Source organism: Rhinolophus sinicus, chromosome 1 (assembly GCF_057876585.1).
Source record: "Rhinolophus sinicus isolate RSI-liver-muscle chromosome 1, RSI-T2T, whole genome shotgun sequence".
Taxonomy (NCBI): domain Eukaryota; kingdom Metazoa; phylum Chordata; class Mammalia; order Chiroptera; family Rhinolophidae; genus Rhinolophus; species Rhinolophus sinicus.
The window spans coordinates 25,344,099-25,356,678 of record NC_142501.1 but is presented as its reverse complement, the minus strand read 5'-3'; the positions used below and the strand labels follow the sequence as shown (position 1 = coordinate 25,356,678).

The 12,580-nt window shown below is 41.9% G+C and overlaps 1 non-coding gene and 1 pseudogene across 1 annotated transcript; both read right to left on the bottom strand.

The window, feature by feature from the left end:
- Window positions 1–647: 647 nt before the first annotated feature.
- On the bottom strand, window positions 648–935 carry LOC109459663 (small ubiquitin-related modifier 2-like; annotated as a pseudogene).
- Window positions 936–3,178: 2,243 nt separating this feature from the next.
- On the bottom strand, window positions 3,179–3,251 carry LOC141570267 (small nucleolar RNA SNORD101). The gene has a single exon (XR_012494272.2). It is a non-coding gene; the product is annotated as a small nucleolar RNA SNORD101 (small nucleolar RNA).
- Window positions 3,252–12,580: the final 9,329 nt, after the last annotated feature.

Sequence of the window (12,580 nt, the reverse complement as noted above, 5' to 3'; positions counted from 1 at the left end):
GCAGTTTCCTCTGGAGGAAGACCTGGGGCCCTAACCCTCTGGAATCTGCTGCTCGCTTGTAACCATTTATTTTTTCTTTACACATGAAGTTTATTTAAACAAGACACTTGAAGAGAAAACTATCTAGGATTCATTTCTTTTAGAGTAATTTATCCCTACTTTAAGACGGATTGCCCTACATGTAACAGCTATGTGCAAAAAAGTTATAAAATTGTCCTTGGTTTTACAATGATAAATGAAAAACATTAAAATTCTCCAATTGAAAAAGACGTGAAAGGATTTTGTTTTTTTTTTCAAACAGTGAGAGCAAAATAACTTACTGGAATATAAAGATAAGAGCTGAATGAGTGTGCCACTAATGGAGAAATGGGGTATTTTTCACAGAACCAGTATTTTTCCCCATCCCATGGAAATGGGATGATGTTGATCAAAACATACCATTGGACATTTAGTTTAAAAAAAATGCAAATGCTTGTGTCCATACATCAGTTACTTTATGTACAGTGAAGGAATGGAGAAGGGGAAAAGGAAAGAACAGAGAAAACTGCACAGTAGTCGTCAGGATGTTGTGGAACCAAATTGCAACTTTCTAATTGAGAATGTCTTCTTGGTTTGGAGGAAGAGTTCTGCAGCAGCAGGTTCCCTTTTTAGTAGACACCTTCTGTCTGCTGCTGGAACACGTCAATTGTACCTTCATCCTCCATTTCCGGGTATGCAGGTGTGTCTGTTTCATTGATTGGCTGCACATCAAATTGGAATCTGATCTCCCTCATTGACAAACGCTGTCATTCACGATAGGCTTTCATTAGTTTACTAAGTGGTGTATGCCTCTTAACCTTAAACTGCACCACAGGACCACTCTGCCCCACCACCTTCAAATTAATATGATTGTTGTTCTCAGTCTTGACTCCTTCCTTGGGCTTTTCATTGGCCATGGCCAACTCCAGAGTCTCTTCAGCTGCCACTTCACAAAAGAGGTACCAGGTCTGCACCCAATGAGCACTGAAGCCGCACCAGGAGCGGCAGAAGGACACTAGTAACCACTTCTGATGAATTTACAAGGAAGGATGACTAAAAGTCCCTTTCCTCTCATCCCAGTGTCAGGGCAGGGAGGAGGCAGGGCAGCCACAGTTTGATGTCCTTATTTTGCCAACACTGTAAAAGTTGCTTGTTAACAACAGTCTAAACGTATTAGGTTGCCAGGTTACTCCTCATTGATGGCTTCCCCATAATCCTCTCTCCTTCACTCTGGGTTCTCTGGCACCCCCTGTGCCACCTCATGCGGTTACTTCCTCCTCATTTCCTCTCTCCCCAACATAACATGGCCTGTCCTTGCCCAAGTGCCCTCTACCCTCTATCCAGAACTGCCATCTATTGTTCTTGTAAAAACTGTCCTTGGGAATGGATGCAACAAGGGAAATCTCTGTTTGGGGCCAAGGAGGAAGGAAAAAGGGAGGGGAACAGAAAGGGTGGGTAATGGAAAAAGTGACTTCCCGCCATTTCCTGTACTTGGGCCTGAAAGGCAGCGCAGAATGGTTTCCATGGTGATGGCCAGACAAGCACACTTTGTTTTCTTTTTCAGAACTGAAGAATGTTTGCTGTGCCTTTCCTCTCCACTCTGATACCTCAGGCCCATGCCTGGTGTGGAACACAGATTTCCCAAGTTTAGGGGCCTGCACCTCGGTTTCCCAGCCTGACCAAAGGAAGATAGAGAGAGTGTGCTAGATATTCTGTTTGCCCCTCCAGACCTGCTGTGCACTCTTCTCTACCTGTTTTTCACCCCAGCAGGCTGATCTTTGAGGATAGCTTCTACTGGGCTCCCTTGCCATATGGCTTCCAGTCAGCCAATGGGAAGCACCAGCAGGATGTGGAGGATGAGACGAGTGGGAACGGCACGCATCTCCCTCGCTCACCTGCCGTTGGGCTGCTGACTGGCAGCAGCTTCATTTCTTTCCTGAGGGCGTAGCTCCAGGCCTTGCTGCCTCCTGCTCCCTTCGCCTTCTTCCTCATGCCTCAGAGTGGTGGTGCCTTCCAGCTTTTGCCAGCCCCAGGGTGCTTCATCATTGCTGTTGGGTTTCCCTCAACCAACCTGCTGCCTGTCTATGATAAGCCCTTCCAATAAGCTTTCCTGAGTCATCCCTTTTGGATAAGTTCTATCTGTTTGCTGCTGAGACTTGAGTGATACAGGGAATGTCTTGACCATGAGGAAGGAAGGTGGTTGTCTCAGGACTGCTTTCTTGGTGGTCAGGGCTCTGGTAGGCTAGCTGTGTGGGTGGGGTATCCTTCCAGGTGTAATTTGAGATGTACCCAGAAGGCCGCTTTACCGAGAAATAGCCAGGCTGAAATCTGAAATTAGAAGGCCATTTCTCTGGATTAAAATGTGTTTCTGTAAAGATCCCAAGTTCCATAGGAAGAATGACGTCATCTAGTCATTCATTTCTTAGCATGTCTGAGTTTCATCAGATAAGAAGCTTGACTGTAAGTTTCATAAATGCAAGGACTGTTTCTTCTTCATTATGCGAACATGGGTAGCAAAGGGTCTGGTGAAGAGTAGGCTTAAATATCTGTTGAATAAATTGATTCACCATTTAACACATTTATTGAGTCCCTACTATGTTCCAGGCACTGCTCTAAGTGCTTGGGATATATTAGTGAACAAAACAGAAAAAGATGCCCCTCAGGCAGAGAGATAGATAATAAATTGCCATAAAAATGTATACACATTTTAAGAAAGGAAAAAAACTTATTAAAATTACGCTGATGATAACCACTTTGAGCACCTCTTATAATTGCAGAAGTCAAACATGACTTGTATTCATCTTTTGTTATCGGTATATACTGAGTATTACAATTTTAATACAGTTTTTTCCTTTCTTAAAATGTATATACATTTTTTGGCACCCTCTGTGTGTGTGTGTGTGTGTGTGTGTGTGTGTGTGTGTATGTGTGTGTGTGTGTATGTGTGTGTGTGTGTGTCTGTGTGTGTGTGTATAACTGGCAAATTGAGGACCATTTGATTCAAATCTGAAAAAGATTAAAATCTTTTTTTTCCCCCCGATGCTTCTGTAAAAAACATTAACTTTAAATCTCATTAATTTAACTTGATGGTTTAGTTTGCAAATTGCCAAATGGGGTTGCCTATCTCTAAATAACGTGAAATTAGTCCCATATCCTACAGGTTTGTCAGACTGTTATGTTTCACTCATAGAAAGAGTGAAGGGATATCCGAAAATTTGAGTCATCATTCAAAAGATTAAAATCTTTTTGATTTGAAAAATCAAAAAGAGCAGGAGAAAAAAATCAGGCGCGCTGAGGGAGGTGTTATTGAAATTTTATGTAGGGTGGTTAATGAGTACACAGGGTAAAAAGATGTAAATTGTGACATCAAAAGCATAAAATGTGTGTGTGTGTAGAGTAAAAACATAGAGCTTTAGTATTCATCCAATGTTAAGTTATCAGCTTAGAATATATTTTTATAAATATAAAATGTTTTATGTAAGTCTCATGATAATCACAAAACAAAAACCTATAGTAAATATACGAAAGACAAAGAGAAGGGACACTAAGCATACCACTACAAAAAATCATCAAATCACAAATGAACAAGAGCAAGAGAAGAAGAAAGGAACGAAGGAATCACACAACAGCCAGAAAACAATCAATAAAATGACAATAGTAAGTTCATACCTATTAATAATTATTTTAAATGTAAAAGGACTAAATTCTCCAATCAAAAGACATAAAGTGGCTGAATAGAATAAAAACAAGACCCAATTATGTGCTACCTACAAGAGACTCACTTCAGCTTTATGGACACACATAGACTAAAAGCGAAGGCGTGGAAATAGATATTCCACGTAAAGGGAAATCAAAAGAAAGCTGGGGTAGCTATACTTTTATCAGACAAAATAGACTTTAAGCCAAAAACTATAATAAGAAACAGAGAAGGTTATCATATAATGATAAAGGAGTCAATCCAACAAGAAGATATAGTGTCTGTAAATATTTATGTACCCAACATGGGTGCACCTAAATATAGAAAGCAAATATTAACAAACATGAAAGGAGAAATAGACAGCACTCTAAAAATAGTATGGGATTTCACTACCCTGCTTTCAACAATGGACAAATCATCCAGACAGAAAATCAATAGGGAAATGTTGTACTTAAACTACATGGTATACCAGATGAACTTAACAGACGTTTACAGAACATTTCATCCAACAGTATCAGAAGCACACATGGAATATTCTCCAGGAGAGATTATATGTTAGGCCACAAAGCAAGTCTTAATAATTGTAAGAAGATTGAAATAATGTCAAGCAGTTCTTCCAACTGCAATGGTATGAAACTAGAAATCAATTAGAAGAAGAAAACTGGAATATTCACTAATATGTGGATATTAAATAATATGTTGCAGAACAATTAATGGGTTGAAGAAGAAAGAAATAAAAAATATCTCAAAATTAAAAACACAGCATACTAAAACTTATGGGCTACAACAAAAGCAGTTCTAGGAGAGAAGTTCATAGTGATAAATGCCTACATTAAGAAAAAAGAAATATCTCAAATAAACAACCTAATTTTATACCTCAAAAAACTAAAAACAAACTAAGCTCAAAGTTAATACAAAGAAGGAAATAACACATATAGCAGACATAAATGAAATAGAGACTAAACAGATAATAGAAAAGACCAATAAAACTAAGATCTGTTTTTTTAAAGATAAAATAGACAAACCTTTAGCTAGACTCACCAAGAAAACAAGAGAGAAGACGCATACAGAATTATAAATGAAGGAAGAGACATTACTACTGATACAAATGACCACACAAACACAAATGATCAAAAGACACTACTATGAACAAATATATACCAATGAATTGAACAACCCAGAAAAAATGAATAAATTCCTAGAAACATACAAGCTATTAAGACTGAATCATGAAGAAATAAACAACTTGAACACATCAGTTACTAGTAAGGAGATTGAATCAGAAATCAAAAACCTCCCAACAAAGAAAAGTACAGAACCAGATGGCTTCACTGGGGAATTCTACCAAACACTTTAAGAAAAATTAATACCAATTCTTCTCAAACTCTTCCAAAAATTAGAAGAGGAGGAACAATTCCAAACTAATTTTATTAGGTCAGCTTTACCCTGATACCAAAACCAGACAAGGACATTACAAGAAAAGAAAATTACAGGCCAATATCCCTGTTGAATATAGATGCAAAAATCCTCAATAAAATATTAGCAAACCCAAGTCAACAATACACTAAAAGAATCATACACCATGATCAAGAGGGATTTTTTCCAGGGATGCACGGATGATTCAACATCTGCAAATCAATGTGACACACCACATTTACAAAATGAAGGAAAATTATACGATCATCTCAATAGATGCAGAAAAACCATTTGACAAAATTCCGTATCCATTCATGGTAAAAACTTTCAACAAATTAGGTACAGGGGAAACATACCTCAACACAATAAAGGCCATATATGACAAGCCCACAGCTGAAAGCTTTTCCTCTAAGATCAGGAACAAGACAAGGCTGCCCACTTTTGCCACTTTTATTTAGTATAGTACTGGAAGTCCCAGCCAGAGCAATTAGGCAAGGAAAAGAAATAAAAGGCATCCAAGTTGGAAAGGAAGAAGTAAAACTGGTTTTATTTGCACATGGCATGATATTATATACAGAAAATCCTTAAGGAACCACCCCAAAACTGTTAGAACTAATAAATTCCATAAAGTTGCAGGGTACGATATCAATATACAAATATTAGTTGGGTTTCTATACATTAGTAATGAGCTATCAGAAAGATATATTAAGAAGACAATACCATTTACAATTGCATCAAAAAGAATAAAATACCTAGGAATAAATTTAACTAAGGAGGTGAAAAATCTGTACATTGAAAACTATAAGACACTGATGAAAGAAATTGAGGAAGACAAATAAAAGGAAAGATTGTCTATGTTCATGCATTGGAAGAATTAATATTGTTAAAATGTTCATACTACTTTCTATTTCTATGAAAAATGCCATTAGAATTTTGATACAGAATGCATTGAATTTATATATTGCTTTGGATAGTGTAAACATTTGAACAATATCAAATTGTATGAAACCACAAAAAACCCTAAATAGCCAAAGCAATCTTGAGAAAGAAGAACAAATCTGGAGGCATTGCACTTTCTAATTTCAAACTATATTGCAAAGCTATAGTAATCAAAACAATATAGTTATGGGCATAAAAACAAACACACAGATCAATTGAACAGAATAGAGAGGCCAGAAATGAACTCACACATCTATGGTCAATTTATGACAAAAGAGTCAAGAATATACAATGGGGAAAGGATAGTCTCTTCAATAAATGGTGCTGGGAAAATTGGACAGCTACATGCGAAAGAATAAAACTGGACCCCTATCTTACATCATATACAAAATCAACTCAAAATGGATTAAAGACTTGAATATAAGACTTGAAACCATAAAATTAGAAGAAAACTTAAGGGGAAAGCTCCTTGACATCAGTCTTGGCAAATAATTTTTGATTTGGCACCAAAAGAAAAGGCAACAAAAGCAAGATTGAACAACAGGGACTACATCAAATGACAAGGCTTCTGCACAGCAAAATAAACCATGAAGAAAATCAAAAGTTAATCTTAATGGATTGGGAGAAACTATTTGCAAATCATATATCTGATAAGGGCTTAATAGCTAAAATATCTAAAGAACTCATACAATTCAATGGCAAAAACGCAAAAAATAAATGAATTTAAAAATTGGCCAGAGGAACCAAACAGACATTTTTCCGAAAAAGACATCCAAATGGCCAAGAGGTACATGAAAGTGTGCTCAGTATCACCAGTCATCAGGGAAACGCAAATCAAAACCATAAGGAGCTATCATCTCACACTTATTAGAGTGGCTGCCATCAAAAAGATAAGAGATAATGAGGGCGAGGATACGGAGAAAAGGGAACACTTGTACACTGTTGATGGGGATATAAATTGGTGCAGCCAATATGGAAAACAGTATGGAGGTTACTGAAAAAATGTATATAGAAGTACCATATCATCCAGCAATCCCACCTCCGGGGTATATATCCAGAGGAAAAGAAAACAGGACATCGAAGAGATACCAGCATTCCCATGTTTATTGCAGCATTATTCATGATAGCCAAGATATGGAAACAACCTAAATATCCATTGATGGATGACAGGATAAAGAAGATGTGAGAAAACATGAGAAATATCCACTCTGTGGGAGCTGTGAGGTGGTGGGGAAAAGAGGGTCACAGTCTCTATCAGTCTGTGTTCTTGGTTGCAGCCAACAGAAATGGACTCTGGTTAACTTAAGCAGAGGGAATTTATTATAGGGAAGGTGAGAGGAAAGTGCAGGGAGCAAGAAGGGGAAGGGGTGGGGCTGGTCATTTGTGGAGCATCTACATGCTCTGTCATAGGCATTATTTCTTTTAATTTTCATCCAGTCTTGGGAATTAGGTGTCATTGCTCTCACTTCATAGATGAAGACACTGAGGCTCTGTGAGGTTAAGTGACTTGCCTAAGACCCTATAGCTAGTTAGTGGCAGACGGAGCAATAAAATCTAGATCTTTCTGATTTAAAATCCCATGCTGTTTCTGTGATTTACTTTACCCTGTTTTTGTGTGCAGGGATTGTCCAAAATCTCCAAATACTTTCACCGCTGCTGGAGTCTTGGCAAAGGCAACCCGTGGGGTGGCTGCCAAAGGCTGTGGCAGGGGAGAGGAGAGGGAGGGCTGTGCCTGTGTGGGCCCTTTGTAGTCAGGTATTTATAATTAGTCAGGTATTTATAATCTGGAGCTTCTCCCTTATAACAAATATCGGAGATACTTCTTCTGGCTCTTAGACTCGGGGAAGGTATCCTCACTTCTGTTCGCAGGAACACATCCAGGAGAGGCAGTTCTCGGGGTCAGGCGAGGCCAGGCCAGCCTGGAAGGGTGAACTAAGGCCTGTGGACTAAAGCAGTCCTGGGGATTTTTGGGATACCATGTGAGTGGCCTGCCTGAAGCCCCTGCTGAAAGAAACTGTCCTGAACCATGTGGCCCTGCCTCCTTTGCCCACGGATGACTGGTAGAGCATTGGCACCCACCCAAGGGCAGCCCCACTACAGGCTGTGATAACGCTTTGTGTCAGGGCTGTGCCCACATCGGAGTGCTGGGCCTTCTGGAAGAGGGGGCAGAAGCAGGACGATGTCCAGAAAAGGTGGAAAAAGAGGTATCCTGTCAGAGAGGTGATCCGGGCTCTGGAGGGCCCTGGGTCCTGCCCACTGACTCCTTCCTGAATTAGGAGATCCACTGTGTGGCTGTTCCTGGGTGTCCTAGAAGCCTTCAGACTCTTCTTGCTGTTAATTCCTTACTAGAATCCCCTCATTTTTAGGTCTAATTGAGGGACAGTGTTTGTAGCAATCAAAAGAGGCAAATGAGGGCAGTACCCGACTGCAGAGCCTGCTGTGGTCTGCCTGTCACATTCCACAGGGTCGTGGCTTGGGGCCTGTGGCTGCCCACACTTGGGTCACTTGTTTCTGTGTGTCATAGGTATGCCTCAGGGCCAGAGCCTGATGTAGGCGTAGGGTCTGGACTAGAAGCCGAGGGGGAGAGGAAGGAAGGGCTGAGGGGCCACAGGTGGAACAGGGGGTTTTCAGTCATGACATCAGGACGTAGATTCGTTGTGGGGTGTGCTTTAAGTAGTATGTTACTCATAGTAGTCAAACTAGTTGGTTTTTTAAAGCACCTATTACTTAACTATTTCAAAATCCAAAAGGCACAGAAGGGAATACACTGACACTTCTCTTTCTTTCCCATCTGGCAGCTCCCCTCCCCTGAGGTCACCGTTGTTGAGTTTTCAGCATCCTTCCGGAAATGTTTTATGCACATATAAGCAAACACACTCACATACACATTCTTCTCCCCGCATTTATTACACAAATGTTAGCATATTATTCCCATTGTCACGTGTCTTGTTTTTTATTTTATTTTTTCCTTTGTGAATCATTTACTCACTTTTCTCCTTGGTGAGGGCAGATTTGAGATCATTCCTGTAACAAGGTGGCCCTTGCTCACTTGCATTCGAAGCGCCTTCGTGCCAGAGCGAGAGGGGGTGGTCGGCAGCAGCCTTGGACTCCTGGCCCTTAGGGAAGGTGTGTGTACGTGCATATGTCTATTCATGTGTGCACATGGATGGGTGTGCATGTGTGTGGGTGCACTTTTGGGAGAACGATCAGAACAGTCCTAGTGCAGTGACCCCACTCAGAAAATCTGGTCTTACGTCTGAGGTCCCACTACTGAGCCTGGGGCCTGAATTCCCTTCAGGCTGTTTCCTTCCCACTAAGAGGTATGACAAGAATATTTCTTGGGGAATGTTGAGAGGATGGAATGAAGACACATTGAGAAACTGTCTTGTGAATTGTTAAGTACTATGGGTGAGAGATTATTTTCAACCTGACAGACTCAGAAGTCTTGTCCGTTTTCCCTTGAGGACACTTCTGACATTCTCTGCTTACCTCCCACCAGTGTCCTCATTCTCAGTTGATGGGTCATCTCTGCCTTAGGGAGTAAACAGAAGATGGTTCTCCCAGCCTCCCACCCACACCCACCTACTCATTTGCTGGCATGTGCCCCACCTCACCTCCCTCCCACTCTCTCTTGGGCACCTGAGTCCTTCTGCCTCCTCAGGGACCAGCTCTGCTATTTATTCAGCCCTCCTTTCCAACTCAAGTCTTCAAGTCTCTCTTTCCTGGCTCCTTCCAGTCAACATTTGAATGTGCTCAGATTTTTTTTCCTGTCTTAAAAAGTAAACCCTCTTATGACCCCACATCATCTTCAGCTACTGTTTTTCTCTTTTACTACACAAACTTCTTAAAAGACTAGCATGCGCTCAGTACCTTCAACTACTTCCAATTCCAGTCACTCCTCAGCCCATCACATTTTTTTAATCAAAGGTTTATTGAGCTCTCTGGGTCAGGTGCTGTTCTAATACGTGCGTATGTATTGACCCATCTAATCCTCCTAACAACAATGCAAAGAAGTAGGTACTATTACTAGCCCATTTTCCAGATGAGGAAACTGAGTCTGGAGAGGTTAAGTGCGATCACACTGAGTACAATTCACACACAAGAAGTAAATGGTAATGCTGGTTTCAAAATCAGATTTGGGACGCTTTAGTTCCTTAAATCTTGGTGTTCCGCTTTCCCTTCCCTTTCTGTCCCCTTTTCTTAGATGAGCATATCCATTTCAATGATCATTATATGCTAACTGACTTCCTTCTTATCCCCTGTCCAGATCTTCCTTCTGACCCATGAGTCTTTGTTCTCACTGTTACTCACCATTTTCAATTGATTGAGCCATAGTTATTTAGAACTGCTCCCAACTGAATGTAGACAGGACATAGGACGTGTTCAGAAGTTTGGATATTTTCCTTTGGGGAATGGGAGGCCATGGAGGACTGCTTGGGGGTGGGGTAGGGCGTGTGTGATCAGATTAGTCCTTTAGAAAGCCTCCAGCCCTGTACTCCTTTCACTGGGTCAGCTGCCCTTTCCTGGCTAACTCCTTTGTCATACCTTAAATGTCACTTTCTTGGGGAAGTATTTCCTAAGACCCCCTAGGGCTTTGCTGCCCTCACCTGTGGTTCTCAGTGTCCTCTTCTGCCTCTATCAGACCACTTCTTATGCGGATGGAAACTGCCCATTTTCTTGCTGTGCCCTGCTCCCCACATGTAACAGTTCGGCGAGTTTGTTCCCTTTCCATCTGATGTGCACCATGCCTGGCACACAGAAGGCACTTTCAAATACGTGCTGAATGACACTTTAATGACGCAGACTGCCTGGAACTGTGGGAGGGAAAAGAACTGTAAGGTGGTGGTTTGGTTCAAGAGAAGTCAAAGGGAGAAGCATGGAAATAGAAACACGGGGATGCAAATAGCTATGTGGGTGTGTGTCTGTGTCCTGTCTGGGCTGTTTTTCACGTTACATGGGGTGGTGAAAAGCGTATGGGTTTCAAAGTGTGGTGAACCTGTATTCAAATCCTGGCTCCGCCACTTACTGCAGTGTGAGCTAGAGAAAATTCCTTAACCGACTTGTTTTCTCATTAGCATAAGTGACCTGAAACCATTTGGCATTGTATCAGTGGGCCAGGGCTCTCTGCTCCTGCTTCTACCCCTAACTGTCTTTGTACAAATGCCGCCCTCCCCCCACCCCACCCCGGCCCCCGCCCCACATCTCTGTTCCCCATCTGCAAAATGAGAGCCGTGGCCAAAGCGTTTCCAAGGGCACTTCCATGTTTAAGACCCTTTTGCTTGATGTACACATCTCAGATTTTACCTCTGGACATTTGACTCAGCAGGGAACACCTCTCCTAGAGGAAGCAGATGGTGATATTTCTTTCACCCAGCAGTTCTACCCCCACAAGAAAGCATGCCCCTGCCCACTCAGAAGAGCAATTAGAGAAGTTGTTTATGTGGTCGGAACAGCCCCCACCGCAGTCTGCCATCACTCCTCAAAAGCAGCTTGGGAGTTACATTGACTCTGGTCACTTCCCATTAGCAGGGAGGCTGGAAGAGCTGATAAGACTCAGAGCTGATAATATCCCACATACTTTTGTGTGCAAAGCTTATCTTCTTTCAGTTTCACAATAGCCCTGGGCACAGTGAGCTGACTGAACACCTACTGTGTGCTGGGTGTGGTGAGGGGGCTGTATTAGTCAGGGTTCTCCAGGGAGACAAAACCAATAGAATGTGGGTGTACATATCCAGAAAGAGATTTATTTCAAGGATTTAGCTCACATGATTATGGAGCAAGCCCAAAATCTGCAGGGGGCGCTGTCAGGCTGGAGACATAGGGAAGAGCTGATGTTATGGTTCGAGTCCGAAGGCTGTCTTGGCAGCATTTCTTTCTGCTCAGGAGAGGTCAATCTTTTGTTCTATTCAAGCCTTCAGCTGATTGGATGAGCCCCACCACCCTGGGGAGGCACTCTGCTTTACTCCAAGTCCACCGATTTAAATAGAAATCTCATCCAAAAACACCCTCACAGAAAAATCCAGAATAATGTTTGACCGAATAGCTGGGCACCGTGGTCTAGCCACGTTGACACATAAAATTAACTATCACAGGGTTTAATTCCTACAGGTTTTGAGGTCCCCTTTTATGGTGGGGAAACGGAAGCTAGAGATGTGAAGAGGATAACTGGGGACCACAGAGCTGTGATGGCATGCAGTTATCAAACAGGCATCTCCCCCAGACTGTACATGGTAACACTTGAAAACCAACACTCGGGTGACCAGAGCAGAGACATGTGGCGTCATGATTAGAACCAGGTAGAAGGTCCTAACACACTTTAACCAGAAAGTAGGGTGGGTCACTGCCCCTCTCAGTCAATATCTGGGTAGGATTGCCTCATCCCTCCACCCCCATTGTGGAAACTCCAGCGTCTTCCCAAGATTTCTAGGATTGCCTGGGGTGGAGGTTGGCACACAGAAGGTCAGTCTCCTGCTTCTGTCTGGGCAGCGATCTTATCACCACTGCCTGCAT